This window comes from Synchiropus splendidus, chromosome 2 (assembly GCF_027744825.2).
Source record: "Synchiropus splendidus isolate RoL2022-P1 chromosome 2, RoL_Sspl_1.0, whole genome shotgun sequence".
Lineage (NCBI taxonomy): Eukaryota > Metazoa > Chordata > Actinopteri > Syngnathiformes > Callionymidae > Synchiropus > Synchiropus splendidus.
Genome location: NC_071335.1, coordinates 26,144,847 through 26,156,405, shown reverse-complemented (window position 1 = coordinate 26,156,405; position 11,559 = coordinate 26,144,847).

The following is an 11,559-nucleotide window of genomic DNA, read 5'->3' as shown; positions in this document are numbered from 1 at the left end:
CAGTAAAGAAAACAGTCACATGTTGCAGACGTAGCGCATGTGAGCTGTCTTTTTCTCATCTCACTGGATGAACACAGAAGAAACTCTGCCATTGATTTCTATTTTGGTGGAAAACAGAACATTTAGATGAATGTCTTTTTCATGTCCCTTCACTTTGTTACAACACTCACTCAAAAACAAGATGATAATCCTGCAGGTGGCGCTGTGGGGGTGTTCCTCTGCTGACAGCCATCAAATCCAGTCAAACACAATGAGGGGAAAAAAGAGTTTCAGTCAGAAAAAGAGGTTTGAAAATGTGTCCTAGCAGCGTGCATGACTTCTGCTTTGGCTCCTTCAGCAGCAACTGTAGTTTTTCATTCAAAATTCTTCCGTTAAAAAAACACTCAAAAGAGTTTCTATCAATCTGTCGGAGAATGAGAGCCGTTAGGGGCCGCCATTTTTGGGGCGAAACAGGGAGGCGGGGCTCATCGTACACTTGGGCTCTGACATCACATTTTTTTAAAGTCACTGCTTTGTTGGGAAAAACTAAGATGTTTATCGTGAAAAGTCGTGTGTTTCTTTTGATCAAGAAAAGACAGTCACGTGTCGCAGACGTGGCGCATGTGAACTGTCTCTCATCTCACTAGATGGACACACACAGAAGAAACTCTGCCATTGACTTCAGTTCCGGCTGCATCTGTGGTTGGTCCGCGTGGGCGCAGAAAACTCCGCTGCTGCAGAAACAACATTATTTATTCTTCTCTCCCGACCTGGCACTGGTGATCTCATATTAGCGGCGCTGCATTATGTTAATGTGACGCAAGGAAGCGCACTTTTGACACAAACCGTGATGGTTTTTCTCCTGCTGATTAGTTCCCGATGTTATACGGTGCTTTTCTTCCTCCCTAATGGTGCGGCAGGGGACTGGAGCCTACCCCAGATTTTTGGGGTGACAGCTCCGTATTCCTCATAATCCAAGATTAAAAGATAAAAATAACAATAAAATAGAGTCAGGCTAGTCTTTATCATATTTTCAGACGCCGTCTGAATCACTGCGCGGATATAAAAAGCAACGGCGCGGGAATTCCCACGACGCTCGGCTCCCTCAGCGACCGCTCGAGCAGAAAACAGCGTGTTCATGTAGGTTGTGTTTGTTTATGATGTCACCTCTGTGAGGCGAGAAAAGGACAGGATTATCGTCTGGGAGCCACATCAGGGTCAGTCCCATCAGTGCGTGTTTGACAGCTGGAGCCGCCAGACTCGGAGATATGAGCTGTCAGGACCGACTCCGCGCTCTGACACGTGGGTGCTGTGATCTTTTTGACAGCGTTCATGTCGGCGGTCGCTCTCCTCTCCTGTGTGTTTGGACATCAGAGTCGGTTACGTCCAGTACGTCCCCCTCCAGCGGGACTCGCCGAGCAGAGTCCTTGTGACGCAGACGACGGTCCACAACACGTCGTCTGAGGAGCATTCAGTACATAAATCCAAGGCTGGGACGCTGCCATCTGAGGCACAGGCTTCCATGGCCCGCCCTCTTTTATGTTCTCCTGTTTGCCATGACTTTAGTCTGGAATAACAATCTGTGTATCCTGGTCATTGGACAAAGCGAGTGGTCGAAAACAAAACTTGTTTTCATGTCCCTTCACTCAAAAACCACCTGATAATCCTGCCGGTGGCGCTGTGGGGGTGTTCCTTTGCCATCAAATCCAGTCCAACAAAATGAGGAAAAAAGAGAGTTTGAGTCAGAAAAAAAGAGAGTTGAAGATGTGTCCTGGCAGCATGAGTGACTTCTGCCTTTGCTCTGTGAGCAGCAACTGTAGTTTTTCATTCAAAATTCTTCCATAAAAAAAAAAAAAGTAGTGTTCTGTGTTGTGTCTTGCCGTTGCAATGTTTCTTCTGCTGTGGCTGGGGTTCTAGGACTGACTTTAAGATTAGCCTTTTGGCTGAGCTCTTTCCTCACCAAGGTGACTACAGTCCTTGTTCCCTAAAAGAACATGACGCTCCCTGAATCTGAGACGAGTCAATGCCTGTCATGGTGCAGACACGTGATCGATCTGGCGCACAGCGCTCTTCTGTTTGCATGTAGCTGAGATGGAGGACTCGAGTCAAGGGACTTGACTTGAGTCGCTAGATCAGGGACTTGTCACTGGCTTGAGAAACCGTGGTAAATGACTCGACTTTTACTTGCTATTCATGACTTGAGACTTGGACTTGCATGTAATGACTTGACAAGTTACTGCCTTCTTTGTTATTCAGAGAAAAACAAAAAGTAGTGTCCTTGAAGTTAATTTTATCAAGTATAAGTATGGCCAGTGTACTACCAACCATATGCTTCTAGTTTACTAAAAGTATGCCAATTTAATACTTTGTACTTAATTGGAACCTTTTAAGTTTACAAAATTACACTGTCAAGTATACTCCAAACCACAGAAAGTACACTAGTCTTATACTTCTTCAGACTAAATTGAAAGATTTTACTTGACTAAAATATACTTTCAAGTATTCAGTAAGTGTCCAAGACGTGTAAAACAAGTGTACTAAGCAAATACTTCTCATCCTCTGATAACTGAAGAGTACAATACATGCCACCGATGGTTGACGCGTCACACTCACAATAACCAACAATTCACTGAAAGCACCACTCAACAATCCATAACAGAGCAAAAGTATCTCACAAAAACAACAAGTGTCTGTTTCTGGCCCCAGTCATCCACTCCCATGATCCTTTGCTTCTGGATCACCTCGATAAAATACTCAAAAGTCGTATACTTGAAGTTAAGTATACTTGGGGATAAGTATTAGTAGTTAGTTCAGTGTGTGCTACTTGTAAGTATATAAAATGTAGTATGTCAAAAGCAAACTTGAAGTATACTTTTTCAGTTTTAGTGTACTCTTAGTACACTTAAGTGTAAATAATAAACTTCTTTCCTTTCAGACAATGCACTGACCCTCCAGTCTCACGCTCTCGCCGTCCTTCAACCACAAGATACTTGAGCTCAAACCTTGTCTCAAACTTGTGTTTGACCCTTGTCTGACTGAGAACCATGGCCTCTGACTCAAAGGACGAGGCAGGCCTTCCCAATTGAAACTTTTGAACATGCAAACATATCCAACAGCATCTGCTCGACTCAACTTTCCCACCTCATTCCGCGCTCCCACCAACCCCCGACGGATGGGCAGCAACGTCCACGTTACGTAACTCCCATAAACCTCTTAAAATAATTTCTCAGTGAGAAACGTGCTAATCCCTGCGGATGCCTTGATGGGTGATGACACCGCGGGGCGACTCCTGTTGGTCGACACCAGCGTGGCAAGAGTCGTCTCTTCAAAGGGGAGGTGTTCACTTTAATATAGACGCGGAGGCTCAGCTAAACGACTGATAGCCGCGTGGGCGAGCGAAGGCTTATCAGGACCAGCAAGATGTTTCTGCATTGTCCTGGCATCCGGAGCCACTGGGACGACTGTTACAGTAGGTTTCATATGCTGCATGCTTTTGTCAAACTGCGACCCGGAGCAACTTCTCCAGTTGAATAGATCTGTTTCTCGTTTCTGAATCATTTAGTGCGGCGTACGAGAGGCTTGCATCACTGCGCTTCCCCGTCCTCCTCACTCCACTGTGTGAAAAACTTGCTTTGAAATCGCTCAAAATATTGTGTGGCTCTAAAATCCTGCTGAACAGGATGGTGGCTTTGCTTTGGTTTGACTACTGCGCTGGAGGTGAAGTGGCTTTTAACCTTGGAAAATCAAGGGGGAAAATGCGGCTTATACGTTCGTTTCAAAACAAAACTGGATTTTTTTATATATATTTCAAGATATTTCTCACAAAAAAACATGGCTATTTTTTGGTCATGCCGTGCAACTTTTATGTATGAAATTGTACCGTCCGTTTCAAAAGATTTTACCCTCACTGATCACATGTTTTCATGTGTTGGTACTGTAGCTCACTAATATATCCACCAGGGGGCGCAGCTCACAGTCAACAGTTAGTGACAGTGACAAACTCTAAGTGTGGAAGACGTATTGATAATGTAGTTCCTGCACTTAAAACGGAAGCAGCAACTGCTCGGTGGCTCGCAGGCAGTGGTCAATTGCCGCCATTGTTACTCTTCTTCATTGTTGTCTTCTTCGTGTCTCATTGAGTTACATACTGGGTGGAAAGAGCAATACTGCCCCCCATGGTTTCAGGTGGAACTGCTCCATTTGCTCCGTATCCGTCAGGTTTGTGGAAATGTGCCAGAAATACGGCCTAAAAGAACATAGAGCACGGACAGGAGGCTCCGTCCGTATCGGGATACGTGCGTAACATCGAGCATAATTAGGCACATTCTCTACCGTGGATGGAAACCGTCCCAATGTTTTCAAGGCTGGTGTCGACTCCCTCTCTTCCACAGTCACTCCAGTGCTCCGCCCACCTTCGGCATGATGGTTCTGTCAATGTGTAGCGATGCGCATTAGCTTTGCCAAGTCACTTGTATTCAAGGCTGGAGCTGCTTAGGTGCGCCGGTCTCTCAAAGAAGACCTCCTAAGTATTTATTACGGCAGTATTTGTTATGTAGAGTATTATTTTAGAATGTATTACCAGGATAAATGTCGCTTCTCCAGTGTACCTGTGTGTCACTGGAAACACAAGTGTTGTTCTGCGGCCATTCCTGGGAGAGCGAGGACAATAGCCCTGGTTCAGCATGGTTCTAGAATGTGGCCTGAAAAACATATTTAAAATAGGCCAAGACTGTTCCGTGGACAAGCTGAGGTGTGTACCGGCGGATGACATTATCGCCAGGTGGACGCGGCGACCTGTAAGTGAAGTCGGTCTACAATGACATTTTTAACCTTCAAAACTAAATTCACTTATTGTCGACTCAAAAGTTTCGGTTGGCAAGAGATCAGTTTCTACGTGTGTATTCCCCAACAGGTGTGTCAGACCTTGTGGTACGTCCACACCAAACGCAACTTGGCAACGAATTGACGTTAAGCTTTCACAAAGTAAGACAGTCAAAGTTAGTGGAAAGCAAACATGGCGGATAGCAGAGGGTGAATTGTCTCTCTTTATCCACTGTTGGAAGTAGTTTAAAAGCCAGTAAAAGATTTTTTTCTGCGACTTCAGTGTTTGATGCGACAAATGAAACCTGTAGTTTAAGGCGTGCGGCCGGTGCCACCTTGTTGCCCCAAATGTGTGCTCCCATACTGTAGTGTGAGGCACGTAACTGTGGCTCTGCTCTGACTCCAGAAACGTTCTTCTTTCCACTGTTGCGTTTGTCGTGTCGATCCCATTTGCCGTGAACGTATCTTGCATCATGGGCTAAGATTGAAAAATGATCTGCTGAAGGAATGAAATGCAGCTAGCGAGTTCACGACTGTCCTGAAAAACAAACAAACAAACGAAAACAAACGTTCCGCTGAAACCTAAAGAGTCTTCTCGTGTTGAGCCTGACTGTTTTATTTCTTTCTCTGGATGTTTCTCTCCATCAATATCTCATTAGCGCACTGCTGCAGAAAATCTATGCGTCGCAGAAACACACGCACGACGGACCCCACAATATAATCACTTCCTGTCTTTTTTTTTTTTTTTTCCCTCACGCGCGCATTAATCCTAACACCCTAAATGGGCTCTCATTCCTTCCCTAAATGTGATAAGATACAATGGTGGCGGCGTAAGCGCGCGGCGTTACAGTTAAAAAAATGCTGGATTCATTTTCCCGCCTGTTGCACTCAATCCTTTCTTGTCACCGCTGAAAAGCAATTACTGCTGTGTTCAGCGAAAGCGTGTCAGCTGAGCGAAGGGTTGGTGAACTCGCGGGTCTGTTGTTATAAATGCCATTCAGGGACAAAGTTATTCGTCGGCTAATACGGACTAATGCATGCGGTGCCTCCCGCTGTAATCTTGTTATCAGAATGATAGGAAAGAGGGAGATGGATGTCGAGACGGAGGCAGTCGGAAGCCCGTTTTTTCTCTTTGGATTCAGCATCATTTGCCCTTTGTAGGAGAGCAGTTGAACTTGTTACGACCTGCCGTTTATCAGGAGCTCATTTCGATACAGTCTTTTTGAGTGAGTTGATCTCATGTCAGAATCAAATGTATTGCCATGGTCAGTGGGGATCCCACCAACTAGGAAAGTGCTTCAGAATAAAGTGCTGTTAATAAAATAAAATAAAATAAGAGGCTGATCACGAATTCAACAGTCTGAGGGCCGAGGGGAAGAAGCTGTTCCTGTGACGGGAGGTTCTGGTCTGGATGGACCGTAGCCTCCTGCCAGAGGGAAGAGGAACAAACAGTCCATGTCCAGGGTGAGAAGGGTCGGCTCTGATCTGACCTGTACGTCTCTGGGTCCTGGAGACATACAGGTCCCGAAGAGGTGGCAGGATGCAACCCATCACCTTCTCAGCAGAACGTACGATGCGCTGCGGTCTGCTCTTGTCCCTGGAGGTGGCGCTGTTGTACCAGACAGTGATAGAGGAGGTGAGGATGGACTGGATGATGGCTGTGTAGAACTCTATGTAGCAACTTTTTTTGTCTTTACTGACTGTTTTTTCTTCATACTGAGGTGTAAAACCTTTCCTGTCTCCGCACTGGACCGTGGTAGAGTGTCACAGGGGAGGTGCTGGAGCGCTCACTCCAGGGTTTGATGTCCTGTTGTGGGCTGGAGCTGGGACAGGGATGAGGCGAGTCTGGGACAGAGCGTGACTTGGTTTATGACTTTGTCACAGCCAAACTGCACAGAAGCGCACATTCAGAGCTGGACACGCACCGGGCATCTCTTCACTTCTGGAGAGACGTCACTCACTCGGCAACCCCTCCCACATGCAGCGGCCACACACATAGAGGAACAGCCACCTGCAGCAGACGCTCCACATTCACTCCTACAAAAGACTCTTTTAAGGCTCGGAACGCATTCTTTCTTTTCCCATTCATTGTAACAGGAAAAATCTATTCAGATTTGGAACAAATCGCTTCTGGAACGGCCGTATGGAACGGATTTTGGTCGAGAACCGAGGTTCCACTGTACTTCAAAATCTTTCCTTCCATGAAAAGTGTTCCTCAGCAGGAGGAATGAACTCAACTGTTTTAATATTCCACCCTTCAATCAATCAATACACTGGGCCTGAAGGAGTCGTTGACTTGACTTAACCTTGACTGAGCACCACGCTAGCTCTTAGCATCCGTGACGCACGTCTGTCCAGCGGCGTTGATCCGGTTCATTAAGAATGGACGCGTAACACCACTGGTGCACGGCGCTGATGGCCGACTGCTGAAGCCGGATCAAAGGTCTTGATCCATCTGACTACAGACGTGAGCATGTTTGCTTTACGCCTCCGCAAACACAATCCGTATCTCGGAGAGAATCACTGCAAGAACATGTAATCCAGGCATCAGGGATGTAAACATGCTCTCACCAAGGTCGGCAATTAACTTTGTTTGCTGATGTTATCGGAGGCTGCCTGCAGGGAGGCCGTCTTCTTTACGATATACTGTATATATATATATATATACACACACAAGCCGAGACGGGACGTGAGTGGGGCTCTGCCTGGAAATCATGTGAAACGATTGCGCAGCTCTTCGCTGCAATGGCGGTCACCAGATGTTCATGATGCCACGTGAAAAAGGAAGTGGTTGTGCGGCGCTCATCCTCCACCACCACTATCTGATAAAGACTGTGATCATCTTTAGTTGTGTGTTCAGAAGTGTGTAGAGGCGCACACACACACACACACCTGCACTGCGATGTTTTGTTTCACTGACATAACCCTTTCCCCAGCCTCTCACCCTTAACTTAACCATCCAAAACACATGGCTCGCCTGAGCCAGGACCAAACGTTACTTTTGAAGTTTTATTCCTCACGTTGAGGCGTAAACGTGTTGCTGGTATCCACCAATGCACAATGTCCTCACAAGTAGGCGTGTTTCTAAAAATTGGTCCCCACAAGCTCAGCTATAAACGGTGGGAACACACACATACTCCACCTGCCTCCACTGTGTTTTAAAGTTCTGAACTAACTCTTGTCCACTACAGGGGTTCTGAACCTTTCTGATCTGAGGACCCACCTTTCCCAGAACAAATGGTGATAATGATGATACTTACACGTAAACACAACCTTGTGAAATGACATGAAACCATGTGATCATCGCAAAGATATTTGTCATTGAAAAGTCCAGCAGAACCAGATACAAGTCATGTTCATCAAATTTACTGAAGAAAATAAAATACACTGGATGCAAACTGTTGAGGAAATTGGAAAAACTGAATGAAATTCTGATTAAAATAAATATAATGAAACTATTTCTAAATATTGTAAAATGAAAATATATTTTTTTAAACTTCAAGGAAAATATGAGTAAAGTGGAAGTGAAAGTATCGCCATAAAATGTTTTTACTGTTCATCACTTTCTTTGTCATTTTTTCTCTTCAAGAACTTCTCCATAGCTGTTAACTATCACAGATTTGCAGCTGTCAAGTCAATTCAGTGACTCACTACTGCCACCATACATACGTGGCAAGTGTATTAAAGCTGAGCGTTTCACGGCCCTAAAGTGTGAAACAAGAAAACTTTTAGTGGCCTTCTAGGAGGCGCTGGGCCTGTGGGTCCCGGCACTAAGGTTAACAATCAAAGGTCTAGGCTAAAGTAAGTGAGCTTCGAGGCTAACTAGCATCTTTGATGAGAGTAGAAGGTCTTTGTCAGCAAAGCTTCTCTTCGGATAAAAACAATAGCCACCTCTCCCTGTGGAATTAATCATTTCCCTCAGACCTAGACAGCAATACGGAGCCCTGCAAGTGACATGCATGTGTTTATATTTTTTGGATGTGGCGTGCATGACTTTATTTATCTTTTGCCCGAGATAACAGTTATCTCGCTGTTATCTCGCTTTTAACACTCTGATCAAGTGGCTTCTACTCAAAATAATACCACATGTGGCTAAGCTATACGTATTACGCCTCCCTGGAAGCGGCATGCATGACTTAAAAAAAAAAAAATTATCTCGAGATAACTGTTGTCTCCGGAGAGAAAAAATGAAGTCATGCATGCCAATACCAGTACTATAGCTTAGCCACATATGGTATTATTTTGAGTAGACTGCACTTGATCCGAGTGTCAAAAGCGCACAGACTTTGACGTCTGCAATATTCTGACTTGCAGACAGTGAATGACAACGTTGACAAACAGTTACGAAGCCATGGGAGACACAGTGGTTACAGGAAGTCATCGTTTCTTGAGATAAAAATGATCTCGAGATAACTCATCACGGGCTAAAAAAAAAAAATAAAGTCATGCATGTCACATCCAGGGCTCCGTACCGCTAAGCATCTCTGAATGGTTGTGACCCATCAACCAATCAGAGGACGGCAAAACAACATCATCAAAACCGAGCTGGCAACTCTAGTCAGTGTTCCACACACCATGGCGGAACACACTGTCAAGGCGCCACCCCCCTAGAGGCTGAATCGGATTCCTAAAACATGCAGTGGAGGCAGCATGAAGCGAGGAACTGCTGTTCTGTTTTAATGGGTCAAATATCACAATAGAGTTCTGACAATGCACCGAGCCGTAGTCGAGGTATAAAGGGACTTGACTGCTCACCACTTCAGCATAGGAGCGCCTCTCTTTTGAGGAGGTTGCTGGAAGGACACACTGATCTTTAATATTGAATATTTCAGCATCAAAACTCACATTATTAACTCGAGAGAGAATGAGATTCCCACCGTCGGTTTATTTAGTTCAAGACCATGTTCCAGGTCCATGTTTGGCTCGGGTTTTTGAAGCGAGCCAGAAGCCCAATTGCAGCGTAAACACAGAGGCGGTCGACATCTGCTTCCTGCAGTCAAAGGTATCGCCAGCAGGGCGAGCCAAAAAACAAGTCAATGCAAATGAAGGCAGGCGTCGAAGAATCCTGGCTCTCGCCGACTAGTCAAGCAGCAGTCGGAGATGAGATGAGGCCTCGGGGAGAAGCAGGGCTGAGAGATAATGATCCTTCTGTATGCAGAGTCCATGGTTCAAAAGGCGCTGGGATTATAGGAACTGGCAAAACCCCATTAACTCCATGACAGAGCCTGCCAGGAATAATATGTCGTCTCCCCCCTTATTCCCCTGCTGCACTGTGGCTGCGCCTCCCGGACCTGAGTTTGTTGGCTTTGTCTTTCGCCCATAAAAGTGGCCGCCCTTCACCGGTTCTCCCTCCAGTCCCCGTCCACCTATTTATCTCCTTGTCACCACCTGTTTGGTTTTCCTCCCCGGCTGCGCGGCCCGCCGTCTAATGTGCCTTGATGTTGTCTTCCCGCTTCTCAACAATGTTTTTAAATGAGCCGGGCCTCCTCGACTCGGCGGACTCTTCACTGGCGGCAGGATTCATTAAGGGAAGGTCTCTGTGTGCCGTTCGCGGGTCGAGTCATCCAATTAACTGGATCAAATAAATCAATTGAATGCAGGGTGGAGATTTTCGGCAGCGACCTGTCAACGGGACTGTGGAAATACTGTCCGTCAATGTCTCATCGCAGGTGCTTTTTATGAAGGCGCTCGACCAGGTTGGAGGGTTGCTGCGTTGGTCAGTCAAAGCAGAGACAGCTGGTGAAAAAATGAAATTCATTCTTGTGCTGATTTTATGTGCCTGGTGTGGGTTTGGAGCCGAAATATCTCTGGCTATAAATGAGCATTAGGGTGCTTTCACACTGCGGGTTCTGTCTCGAGACAGAGCTCTTTTGGCTCAGACATCCGAGATGTGAACACAAGCGAGTCGGCTTGATCCTGGCTGGAGACCTGCACTTTGTCTCGGGATGTGGTGAGCTTCTCGCCTCAGGCGACTCGACGCTAGACTCCAGAAACTACATGTACAGCGCGACTCCACACAAACCTGATAGATGCTGTGCAGTAAAGGGTCTGATCACTGTCTGGGCCCACAATATCATTCAAAAACAACTTCTCAAACTCCCAGAACACTGAGGTGAGCAGCTGGGAGCAGCAGGAAAATTCCCGAGCGCAGCACAGGGCAGCAGTCGGGGACTCGCGATGTGTGCGGGTGTTTGATAACTCAGGTGTTTTCACCTTTATTAGGCTGATAAACACCTGATTTTATTGACAGACAGCTTTGCTTAAATGAGTAATGCCGCGCTCTACAGTAACTGTTTTCACTGCTGTGATGTGGCTGCAGCGCAGCTGTCTGCATGAGGAGGACAGTGAGGAGGAAAGACCAGCTTTTTCCCCAAGTCACTGAAGATCACCAGACTTTTCATCGATCATTTCCGACGTCGGGAACTGAACTTCTATGATCAAAACCTTCTCAGTCGTCAGTCATCTCTCTCACTGTGTTCAGCGTGTTGTGAGATCAAGACGCTCCGTATTACGCAGCTTGTTTCCACTATTTCCTTGTGAAATAAACATGACAAGACTCTTTCATGTTTAGTTTTGGCTGTGAAATGCCACATTCTGCTCCGTCATCAGTTCATATCTGAGGTGACGTCGATGCGTAGTACGAAGAATTGCCAGAAATAAGGCGGTCGACTCGATGGTGGTAAACAGGTTGTTGCGCGGATCATGACGTCTTCCTTTAGACGTGCTTCGTTGTGGGTCACAAACCAGCTATTTTGCGCA